The sequence below is a fragment of the Diabrotica undecimpunctata genome, chromosome 8 (genome assembly GCF_040954645.1).
Source record: "Diabrotica undecimpunctata isolate CICGRU chromosome 8, icDiaUnde3, whole genome shotgun sequence".
NCBI classification, from domain to species: Eukaryota; Metazoa; Arthropoda; class Insecta; order Coleoptera; family Chrysomelidae; genus Diabrotica; species Diabrotica undecimpunctata.
In genome coordinates, this window is record NC_092810.1 from 71,096,761 (window position 1) to 71,109,316 (window position 12,556).

A 12,556-nucleotide genomic window follows, 5' to 3' on the forward strand; every position below is an offset into this window, starting at 1 on the left:
AAAATCACGCATTCCGGAGACAAAAATAAATTGATTGAATCCAACTTACCTTAGTACAGAAGTGTACACAAAAAAAGTTACAGCCCTTTGAAGTTACAAAATAAAAATTGTTTTTTTGCATTATCTCCCAAACTACTTGACATTTTTTAATAAAAATGGACACGTTACTTTCTTGTTCTAAAAGCATTTTTCATAAAAAAGAAACAACAAAATCTAAGCACACAGAAAAATTTTAAGGGGGGTGTGCAGCCCTAAATCCCCCAAACTTTTGAGTACGTTCAAATCAAATGAATTTTGTGGCACCATTAGTTTAAAACATTATTTGCCTCCTATCACTTTTTTTAAAAAACAATTTTTATTGAGTTACGGCCCTTTTCATTAACCTTTAAAAATTGCGTGAAACTAAATAAATGGCTTAAATGAATTAACAAGTACAAAAAATGTCTATAACCTCTATAAATATGATATTACAATAAATGTTCAAAATGATCCCCATTTTCTTCAATACACATTCGGTATAGTTTTAATAAGGAAAACCGAATGCGCTGAAAAATCCTATTCAATTATTCTAACCCTCAATTGTTGTTCGTCCTCTATTGTTACAGAATACACTTTCTCTTTCATAAACCATCTAAAGCAAAAGTCCATGGAGTTAAGGCCTGGACTTCTGGGTGGAAAAGAAATAGGTTCGTCACGACCTCTTCCAATCCACCGACCAGGATACTGCCTGCAAAGATATTCCCAGACTTCATTACTGTAATGCGGTGGAGAGCCATCTTGTAGAAACCACATATTTTGCCTTATTGCAATATTCACTTCTTCCAAATACTCTTGTAAATCGTTTGCCAAGAACTGCAAATAATTATCACCGTTTAAATTGTTGGGAAGAAATACTGGGCCTATTAGATTGTTATCCACAATTCCTGCCCAAACATTAAATTTGAAAGTCCTTTGGTGATGAGTCGTTTTTTTGGCGTGAGGATTTTCGTCGGCCCAAATGTGCTCGTTATGATGGTTTGTTATTCCATTTCTGCTGAAGGTAGCCTCGTCGGTAAACACAATATTTATAATAAAATTAACATTTCGAGTGTTTTCCATTAACAACCGCAAAATCTAATCCTTTTAGGATAATCTTTAAACAATAACTCTTGTACCGTTGTTAAGTGATAGGTTTTAAGCAGCTGATCCTTCAAACGCCTCTAAACCGTTACGTGAGGAATATTTAGTTGAGCAGTTATTACCCTTGTACTTATTCCAGGGACTTGTTCAATGATTTCTAAAATGTCTTCATCAGTTGTATCCAATATTGGACAACCACTATTGCCAGCAACTTGCGGATAGAATGTACTTGTTTCCCGAAAAGCGACTATCAATGGTCAGAAATAATCGTCTATAAGGTGTATTTCGATTGGGGTATTTTACTGCATAACGCCTTGCGGCTGCTGCACTATTTCCTTGACATTCACCTACGATATTCCCGATAGTTTATTGAAATTATAATTTAATCTGATCCAACTTACCCAAAGTTAAATGCATATCTGCCATTTCCTGAAATTTGTAGGCCATTGTAAAATCAAAATTTTTAATATTAATCTTATTCACACAATAAAAATGATAGCTTCAAATTATTGACTATTATTGATGGAACTGTTTGTAATTATTGTATTCGTAGAAACTAATTGTAATTTTATGGCCAACTAGGAAAATAACTAGTTTTTCGAAAAAGTGATAAGAGACAAAAAAGTTTAAAAATAGTGTGTTAAATTAATGATGCCACAAAATTCATTTGATTTGAATGTACTCAAAAGTTTGAGGGGATTTAGGGCTGCACACCCACCTTAAAATGTTTCTGTGCGCTTAGATTTTGTTGTTTCTTTTGTATGAAAAATGCTTTCAGAACAAGAAAGTAACGTGTCCATTTTTATTACAAAATGTCAAGTAGTTTAGGAGATAATGCAAAAAAAACAATTTTTATTTGTAACTTCAAAGGGCTGTAACTTTTTTGTGTACACTTTTGTACTAAGGTAAGTTGGATTCAATCAATTTATTTTTGTCCCGTAATACGTGATTTAATTTATGACATACCTTTTTGAAACACCCTGTATATAAGAGCAGACACAGAAAACGTAGAAAGATTTATTATCAAAGGAAAAGAAGGATCTTCAATAAGATAGATCAACCAAATTACAGGAAGATGTAAAAGACAGACTATGGACAGTGGACAGCGATGATATCTCATGATATGTCTTTCCGTATGGTTAAATATTCAATTACATACAGCTTTCCTCCAAAAGCTCTTTATTCGGTACTATTTAAATGCTCAGCAAATTAATATGTACCTAGTTATTCGTCTTCCTAAATGATTAAATATCCAGTGAAATACAGCTTTTTTTCAAAAGCTCTACAATGGTTTAAAAACCGGATATTTTGATTATTGAAAATAATGTGAAAAAACTTTTTTGGTTCGGTGTTTACTAAAAAATGCTTCTCATGTCCATGAAAACAGAACTCTTTGTTAACATTAATAAACATTTTATGTATGCTTACATATGAGCCTAGTGGAAATTTATCTTTGAACTCAAACATTTTTACGTTTTTCTTAGAATTATCCAATAAAGTAGTAAAAATGTGACTTATTGAGTACAATAAACAATAACACTATTGGTTTAGCTTATTCTGTATATTTTATTTAAAACAGTTTTATCTCATTCACGTTAGTTACCTATTAAAAATTGCAAAATAGACATTCAACGGGTGTTTTCTAAGACAAGTATAATTCAGCTTTCAAACGCGCAATTATCTTTCAAAACCCCTTCATTTTAAAGGTTATTGTTTTGGATTTACAAAAAACCTTGCAAAATTAGTCTATCTTTATTAATATAAAAGTTATACAATGAAACATGAATAATTTTACTAAATTGTTAATTAATTTGTTTATAAGAAATTTAAACAAAATTATGCTATAAGCTTTGAAAATCTGACTAATGGAAGTTATAGAACAGCTCAAAATGAATATTTTAAGCTTTGGTAAATGTTTCATGCTAATTTTTAGCCAAGATATGGAGCTTTTAATAACGCGCTCTGAGGCGCACGGTCGGCTCGCAGCGAATAAAAACCAATACATACGCATTCATGTAGATTCAAAAATGCACATTTCTTTATCATTATAAATAAAAAAGTTATAGCAAATTATAGGTGAAATTTTGAAGTGGTGAAATAATTTGTTTATAAAAATTGGGCCGTAAACGTTGGCAATTTGGTTAATGGAAATTATAGAACAATTCAAAACGAACATTTTAAGCTTCTTTAAATGTGTCTACGTTAATGTTTGGCCGAGATGATAGAAATTGATTACTATATGAACTGACCGTGAGTGGCGCTATATTTGAGGAGGTAAATGCAAATAAGCTTAAGTCACAAATAAATAATTTTTCAGGGAGGGCCAAAAACTTGTAGCTTTGCTTTGAAAAAGGATAATGAGTTTTAATCAAAGTTATGCAATAGTATTGGTGTCAAACATAAGATTAAAATACTCATTCCAGTTAGGGTAGTTAAAAAATAGTTAAAAAAATTAATTTTGTTTTAGCAATAAGACCTTTTGCATGAACTCAGTGGAATTAAGTCGTTTTGCATGTAAAATGTTTTGAACATACGATGATTTGCATGTAAATAAAGTAAAAAAGCAATAAAATACGGAACAATGGTTTTCTGAATAAACTTCTATTTTGTAAAATAACAATATGAACCTTACCTAAGTGACAAACATTGTCATAGTAAGTAGTTAATGAAAAAACAAACAGTTTTTTAAATATAGAAGTCACAGGGCTCATCGTCGTGACAGTCACTCATTACTTCCTGCTCCTCCCGGCAGCTGCTGTAGCACGTTCATTAAAATTCACTTCTCACTCACAAAATAGTCTAACTTGTCTAAGATTCTTTTTTCCTTTCTTTCTAAAAAATATAAAAGACTTTTTCCTCCATACTTGTAGTTTTTCAAGCTTCTTACCAAACATGATTTTTGTAGTAAGACTTTCCTTTTCCCTTTTTTGGAGGTGTTCAAAATCTTCTTGTGTCCAGTAGCATATTTCAATTCTCTTTAGTTCACTAACTGATTGGATGTCCTTATAGTATTCACTTATACATAGCTTCTTAGTATCAAGAAGTGGCCAATCTTCTTCTAGTACCCTTACCTTGCCTATACTACTGATTGATGTTTTGTGTGTTTTCAAAAAATGAATCAGTGTTCTCAGGACAATATTATTTTTATTTTGAGAAAAACCAACTAACACTAAACAATATAAGTACAGAACAGCCCTAAAACTCAGCTGCTTTCAAATAGTTAAAGAGAGCCGATGATATTTCCACACTGCCTTTTCCGGCCTGCTTCTCTGTCTAAGTGTAGAACATATGCTTTTGAGATTTTAGATCAATAATAAAAAATAATATAACAATAACAAAACAAAATCTGTCTTGCGTAATAAACTTCTTGAATTGGACTTTTCGGTTGTGGTTGAATGTTTTGAAGATCAAACCAGAGGCTAACAGAATGAGAAGACCAAAAGGTCGGTTTTTACCTACCTCTGTATAGAACTATCGAAGTTGTTTCCCGCCGCTCGAAAATCCCTTGCAATAGTCAGGTATTGAAAATCGGAATTATAAGTCAGTATAATATTGTACCCCAGCTTAGCTGGTCGCTTCTTGTCTTTAGAGTTTTATCTCGCGCATTGTAGTTATCGTTACATAGCTTAGAGTTAAAAGCTGAACGCTCATTAGTTATCAAGTTTATTCATATATAAGAAAACGTCCTTAGTTGAAGTGATAGTTAGTAGTAATATTTAATCTGTATCAGTGCTTGTGTTTGTAGTGTGTCGTGGAGCAGTGTATAGACAGTGATCGGGGCTATTTCAATAAAGAACTTGTGCTAAAACTTTGGCTAGATATTAACTTAGTTGTAGTAACATTCAATTCTTAAATTACGTATTGTTTGAACTGCTTGTGTTCTTATTTCCCACGCCAGTGGGTGGTCCTGCGGATTGGAAGTAATTACAAGACTTAGTACGCTCTAAATGGTAGCAATATCGCCATCCTAATTTGTTCAACAAAAGAGATTTAAAAAAAAATTATTTTATTATTCAAAGGATGTTACTCCGATGACTATCCATTAGAACTAAAATATACGATAGACGGTTATAGTCCGGTAGCTGGATACCTTTCTATATGCATGAAAGAGTGGATAGTTGAAAACTATTCTATTTTATGTAAAAATTTTGAGTACGAATATACAGTGTGTCAATTTTAAAATTTACAATGGGCTATATCTCACGAACAAAAGCTGATATTGAAAAATGCTTGAAACCGATTCTAGGATAGTAAGAAGGAACTAAAATGACATGAAAGAGAACTCACCCCCATCAACCCACCCACCACAACCAAAAAGTTTTAATTGAAAACCCCTACTTGTGATACATCTTTGAAAAGACTAAAAAATGCTATCCAATAATATAAATAATAATTATATAGGGCAATAATTGTGAAATTTTGGCTTAAACGGAAAATTTATTGAGGTTTTTGTTGAACTACAAATTTGTTAAAAATGTCAATTAAGTAAATGTTGAAAGTGGGTTCCGTTGTTTTGTAAACAATAATACACCCTATTTTTAAATTCTTCACTAACTTTGGCAAATGTTGTTACGAGGTGCTCCATCTTATTGGAAGTGCAGCAAATCTTCGTCTAGAGCTAGGTTGCCTTGATCGTACCTTTGGTTCTCTAATTCATGCACAATTAAATTTTCGATAGTGTTTTCCAGCATATCGAGATAAATGTCGCCCCTTAAATTGCCTGGTATGGACAAGGGGCCAATTATAGCATCGCCTAATATTCCTATCCCAACATTCAGTTTTTCAGGATATTGAGGATCTTCTCTGAATGAATGCGGGTTCGCATCACTCTAGTACCGACAGTTTTGTTTATTTATATAGCCATTCAGCATAAAAGTACATTCATAGATAAAACAAATATTTTTTAATATTCTCGGTTCAACGCGAATTCTTTCAGTCATGAGTTCACAAAACTCAATTCGTCGGACTGGATCATCATCGCCTAGTTCTTAAAGAATTTGTGTTTTGTACGGGTAAAACTTATGTAATTTCAACACCTTTCTAATCGACTCATGTGAAAGTCCTGTCATTGCAGATACTTGACGTGTTAATGCAGTAGGCTCTATTGCAAAATTTCCAGGGACCTCAATTTAGAATGCTTTATTCAGTAATCGTGGGCATCCCTTTTGTTATTTTACACTGATCCCGTTTCTCTAAACTTTTTAACTAAATCGCGGATGTACAGTACACGTGATATACTTTTTGGTCCGGATACTTTTCATGAAATATTTGAGCTGTTCGTAAAAATACTGGTTCTGGGAGGCAAATATGAAAATGATCTCCACGCTTTCAGTATTACTGTAAACCATTGTGTCAACTACAGCTGATTGACAGTACCGATCGTACAAATCATGAAAACTAATGACATTTAAAATTCTCAAATAAACAAAAAATTATTAGATCTGACAGAACCCAAAAAAAAACAGATGTTTTTAACTTGTTTTGCAAAAACGGCAAATTAAGTTTTTATTTAACAAAAAAAATACGGGCACTTAACATTAAAAATAATACACACAACGCAAAAGTCTAGGGATATTTTTATAAATAGACGTATTTTGTTTATCTGTAATTAACTTATAAAAAATACAAAATTTGTAGTTTAAATTGTTGTTTAATATGTCAAAAACCATAAATTGCAAAAAACAGAAAATTGGAGCAAAAAAAAATATATTGCAAATCACCCGTCTTTCACATACCACCATAAAATGTTAAAAATACGAAATATAAACTTAAAATAAAGTATGGCCACCACGTTGGTTTATCACAGCTCTACATCTACTGTTTATGCTCTGAATCATATTGTTAATGTCTGCTTGAGGTAGTTGTGTCCATTGTTCTCTCAGAAGCTCTTTTAATTGAAATTCATTGTAGATATTGCCCATATGTGGAGTAATTCTTCGTTGGAGCATGTCCCATACATGCTCAATGGGATTCAAGTCCGGTGATTGTGCTGAATACATCAATACCCTCGTTATCCAATCAGTTTGTTACAATATGCGAAACGTGTGGCCGAGCGTTATCATGCATAAAGTAAAAATTTTCTCCAACAGCAGCAGCAAACGGGCGCACAACAGGTTCAAGAATAGTGTCCAAATATTGCTGACTTGTGAGAAAGCCACGTGAGAAAATGAGGTCAGTTCTTCCGTTAACCATGATTCCGCCCCATACCATTAATGTACCTCCTCTGTATGCATACACTTCTTGAAGATGTCGTAATCGTTTTCCATTTCCGAGTCGTCTCCAAACTCTTGTCCTACGAGAATCTGGATGAAATCCATATCTAGACTCGTCACTAAACAAAACTGTGGCCCAGTCATTGTCAGTCCAATTCTGAAACTCTTGAAATCAGGTTAATCTTGCAGCGCGATTGCCTCTAGATAGAGGTGGACATCTCAGTGGTCGCCGACTACGAAGATTGGCTTCATGGAGACGAATGCTCACAGTACTGCTGCTAATTGTTACATTATGTGCAAGCTGTAATTCATTAACCAGCTCGGGTGCTGTAATTGTTGGCTGCCTTCTGGCATTTAAAATTAAATATCGGTCTTGAGCGACGGTTGTAGAACGACCACGTTTCATGATAAAAAGACAATATCTTTAACTCACCTATTAAGCAAGAATGGTATAAAGTGACTAAAATTAAAAACAAACCAAACATAAAAATGTCGATTTTTTTGTCCCTTATAAAAAGCATTTTAAAACACGTATTGCTATCAGTTTTACATTTTTTTTTGATAAGTGTCTGTATCAACAATTATAGTACAAGCAAATTTATATGGTCATGAAATTTTTGTCATTGGTATTGTCAAATTATTAAAATATCCTTAGACTTTTGCGTTGTGTGTAGTTCGGGAGATAGCATTACAAATACAAAAGTCATAGTAAGCCGGCTGATATTAACACCCTGTATAATTATTAAACAATTATTATCAGGGTCATCAACAGAATCAACAAAAACTATTATTGCTTCACCCTGTATAAATATTATTCATATAATTGGATAGCAGTTTTTATGGTCTTTTCAATGATGTATCACAAGTAGGGGTTTGAAATTTAAACCTTTTTGGTTGTGGTGGTTAGAGCTTAGGGCGTTGATGGGGATGAGTTCTCTTTCATGTCATTTTACTTTCACCTTACTATTCTAGAAACGGTTTCAAGCATTTTTCGATATCAGCTTTTGTTCGTGAGATATGGCCCATTGTAAGTTTTAAAATTGACACTCTGTATAGGTCCTACACCCAAAAAAGTTTTACTAATTTTTATAAACAATTTTTTATAAATATATTTTCAAATTTGAATATTTTAATTTACAACTAGTTCCATCGTAAAGTACAACAAATACATGAAACATGCTATGCATGTCATATATAGGTTATAGTTTAAAAGTTATTAAAAATTGTAAGTGGAGAATCGCGAGAAATCGGAGAAAATAAAATTTAGCCAAAATTTGAGTCCTCGTAACTTTTTAGATAGTGCATTTTTTTCTAACTGCTGCACATAAATAGAAAGGTTGTAACTACTTTGACAATTTACTATACTATTGAAAAAATAGGAAGAAACCTCCTTTTTCATTCAGTTAACAAGCAATAAACCAATAGCTTTCCGCCCTTGCAGAATCAACAAACACATGGTGTACTAATACGTGTTGACATTATGCGTATTAAATAGTAGCTATTTTAAAATTTAAATAACCGCTTGAAGCACGCGTAATGTTGACAACGTACTAGCCCGCTGTGTGCTTGTTGATTCTTCAAGGGCGAAAAGCTCTTTGTTTATTGCTTGTTAACTCAATCAAAAAAAAAACTTATTTCCATTTTTCCAATAGTAAATTGTCAGAATAAGTTTAAACTTTCTAGATATGTGCAGCTTTTAGAGAAATGTGCACTATGTTAAAAGTTAAAAGAACTCAAAATGAGGCTGAATCTTCGATTTCTCAAAATAAAATTTTTAATAACTTTTAAACTATAATTTTTAAGTTTTAATAACTATTTTTTTAGTCGTAACTTACGATGGGACTAGTAAATTAAAATATTTAACACAATTAGTAGAAAGAAATCCGAAGATTTCTTACTTGGCAAAACTAAATTCAAGTATTTGTCTACTGCGATTTTCACACTATATAAAGCATATTGATGAATTCATCGTCAAGAAGAATCTACAATTTGCACTCCACGACCTGCAATCCACCCCGACAAATATCCTTCGTGAATTTCTTTCTAATATTCCGAAAATGAGTAAATAGACAAAACAGAAAGGGTTTTGAAATTTGATTTCAATACAGGGCCTCTATCATTCGGTTATACGTATAAGAAGGTCGAAATAGGTCTCTAAGGAGACATATGCTTCTGCATAAAGCGACATATGCAGCGACATATACAGAAGCTTCTGCTTCTGCAGTCTTTCTGTAAAATATTTAAATTTGAAAATTTATTTATAAAAATTGGTATCACTTTTTGAGATGGGAGACCTACATATTCGTATTAAGCGAAAAATTTTACATAAGAGAAGGGAATAGTTTTTAACTAAGTCCTATATCCAACAGAAAAAATAATGATAATAAGAGGAACACAATAAACTACATATATACCGACACAAATAATGTTAATTTTAAATTGGAAGAAAAAAAAAGGTTTTTTTAAACATTATTTCATTTCATTATGCAGGGTAGATCAGCATACACGATAAATATTTAATTTAACTAAAACAATAAAGAAAATACATATGTAGATTTAAAAAATTAGAGCAGAATTAGAATTGTAATTATAATATAAATAATTATTATATAAAATTTTGAATCATAATCCATGGATAATTGCTGGTCTATTGATTAGTTCTTTGCAACCAGATTACTCCAACCGAGTGTGCTAACGGCACTTTACCTGACATATTCCCCTAAATTAATAAGTTAAAATCTTGCTGTATAGTTCCTCCCTCGTTTGCCGAACAAATACCAGAGAAGATCAACATATCCCAAATAGCGCCGCTAGCGAGCGACCTTACAACTGAATAGCAAATTTGCCTAGTACAGCTCCTCTATTTAGTTATTTATAATTGCAATTAAACTATAGGTACCATATGTTCATATAAATAGAATGTCACACAAGATGGATTGTATGCAGTTGTACAGCCTAGGCTCAAAAATAATAAAGTCGTTACCACTAAGTAGTCAAGACGAAGAGGCACTGAGCACAGATGAGCTTCATTCTTACGGCCATCAAAAACTACTATTCTTTTTTAAAAACGATGAAGAAGTAATTTTAGTTTATTATCTAAAGTTTCATTTATGATATATTTAGCAATAAAATTAATATGAAACCAGAGTAAAAATTAATACATAAAATAATCTAACCTTCTAATTTTCTGATTTCTTGAAAACAAAAATTTAAAGTAAATAAGATAATATAAAACACGTTTAAGCCTGTCTGGTTACTTTTTTATTATTTACTAGAGACTTGACAATTTTTTGTCAAAAATATAATAAATATGGTTAAACCTTATATTTGTAGTCTATTTTTTCAGTATTTTCAAAAGGTCTGATGTATACAAAGTGGATCAGTCAAATGAAATAAATTCGATAATGAATAATTTAAAGCGTGTTTAAAAACGATTGGACCCGTCGATTGATATTTTTAGTTACGCATTTTTTGCGTTTAAAAATTTTTCATACAGAGTATGTCATCTAACAGTGGCCAACTTTCTAATTTCAAATATAACACGCTATATATTACAAAATTTTTGGATTGCTCGGAATATGGTAGATATATTTATCTATATTATTTATATAATATCTTATACCTATCTTCAACTGTTTGGGAAATATTAGGGGTTTTCAGATCTATTGCAAAATTTCAATACACACAATGCTTATTTCCCATGCAGTTCTTAATAATGACAAAGGGGACAAAAACAATTTTAGTGTTCCATTTTACTGATATAAAATAAAATATTCAACGAACTATACCTCACTGGACTATTAATTTTCCCACTATTGATATATCCCTCACGGCTTATCCAAAGAGTACCACAAATCCCATACTCATTAACAAATTATATCAAGAACGGATATCAGAATACACTGGCTATGACAAGTTTTTTACTGATCCGTCAAGAACTGAAAACAAACATGCAGTGGCCTTTATTCTAGGAAAGTCTGAATATGCAGTTCGCATCCCTTAATTCTGCAGCATTTTCACGGGAAAAGCAATCACCATTTTAAAGGCATTAGACATGTGTAAGTAAGGACATTCATTGTGTAAGAGTCATGCAAGCTCAAACTTTCTTATCATTACTGACTCTTTATCTGTTCTTCAGAGCTTAAGGCCAATATATCCAGTACATGCTATCCTGCAACAAATACAATTAGCACTTTATCACCTACAAAACAGACACGTGTACGTTAAATTTCTCTGGGTACCATCACATACAACTATTGTAGGAAATGAAAAAGTAGATGAATTAGCAAAGAAAGCTGCTACTGACGAGCAAACTGAAATAATGACTACAATTCCATTCAGTGATACCCAGCTCAATATTAAACAGCACTGTGTAAAAAATTGGCAACAAATGTGGAATTCTTATAAGGCTAACCTTAAAAACGTTAAAACTAGGATTGGCACTTAACTACAATATCCAGAAAACAGAAGGCAACAGGTGATTATAAACCGACTAAGAATTGGACATACAGCGTTAACTCACCAGCATCTCATAACAAAAGAACTACCACCTGAATGTTCCTATTGTGAATGTCCAATAACTGTTCAACATATATTGATTGAATGTTCTCTTTATTCCTACGAAAGAGCCATCAACAACATACCAGAAGAAGCAAATAAACTTAAAGATATTTTAATTTGCAAAGTATCAAATACAATCAAATTCCTTAAGGACATACGTTTACTACACAAAATTTAAGTTATATTATATGTATCATTTTGTAATTTGGTAATTTATTATTTGTAATTTAATACGCAATTTGTAATTAGTATATTTAATAACAACTGTAAAATTTGTAAAACTAATTAATTACAGTTTTGTTTACTTTAGTCTAAAACGCAAATTGTTGTCTGTCTATATGACAGTAGTTGGTAGTTTTATAGTCGTTTGAATTATGTAAGTCGTTAACTGCATGTTATCAGGACAATGGTTCATTTAACAGAAATGCACAAAATAACAATTTTACAGATGATTGGTTATGTAGACAACACTCGTACACAAAGAGGTGTTGCTCGCTTATATTATGAAACATTTCCAAATTTGTCGCCTTATATGCCAAGAGACAATTAATTAAGAGAAAAGCAGTTTCGCGCGCTTGGATACATAAGGCAATTAAAAAAAGCAACTGTCAATGCAAAATTGGATATTAGGCTGGAGTTACCTTACATATTTCTACTGTTTCAAA